This window comes from Cyprinodon tularosa, unplaced genomic scaffold, assembly GCF_016077235.1.
Source record: "Cyprinodon tularosa strain WSP-4 unplaced genomic scaffold, ASM1607723v1 ctg872, whole genome shotgun sequence".
In the NCBI taxonomy this organism is placed as follows: Eukaryota; Metazoa; Chordata; class Actinopteri; order Cyprinodontiformes; family Cyprinodontidae; genus Cyprinodon; species Cyprinodon tularosa.
Window position 1 is genome coordinate 244,097 of NW_024039643.1, and position 540 is coordinate 244,636.

Genomic DNA, 540 nt, shown 5'->3' on the forward strand with positions numbered 1-540 from the left:
GAAGGCGATCAAACACGAAGGCGGCGGTGGGGGGGTCTGCTTCCGCTCAGCTGGCTCTGCTCAGCCCCGGGGGGACCCACAAACAAGGCCGTACCTGTCGCTCCGCTGCGAGGATGGGCAGAGCGGCGCACTGGAAGCCGCCATCTTGGACAGAAACTGCCGAGGCGCGTGATTGGCGCGAGGCTCGTACCTAGCTGACAGGTGCAGCGCGTGGGGTGGGGGCTACCGAGGAGCTGAAGGACAGGATCCAACCTCACAGGGAGGGGGGCTAAAGTTTAAAGATGGACGCCAGGAAAACAGCCAACGGTTCATCAAAGGAAACAACAGAAGCTCCAGATGGGAGCAGCCCTGCTAGGTGGCGCGCGCACACGGGGGGGGGGGGGGTGGGGGGTTAGAGTAGACTGGTGTCACTTTGATAACTATTTCAAACCCACTAACATAAAGCCAAGGATTCCTAAAAATCTTTAATTTTATTGGGTTTATATGACAATCTGCAGATTTACTAACATGAAAAAAAAACCTGTTATCTTATTTTAAGGT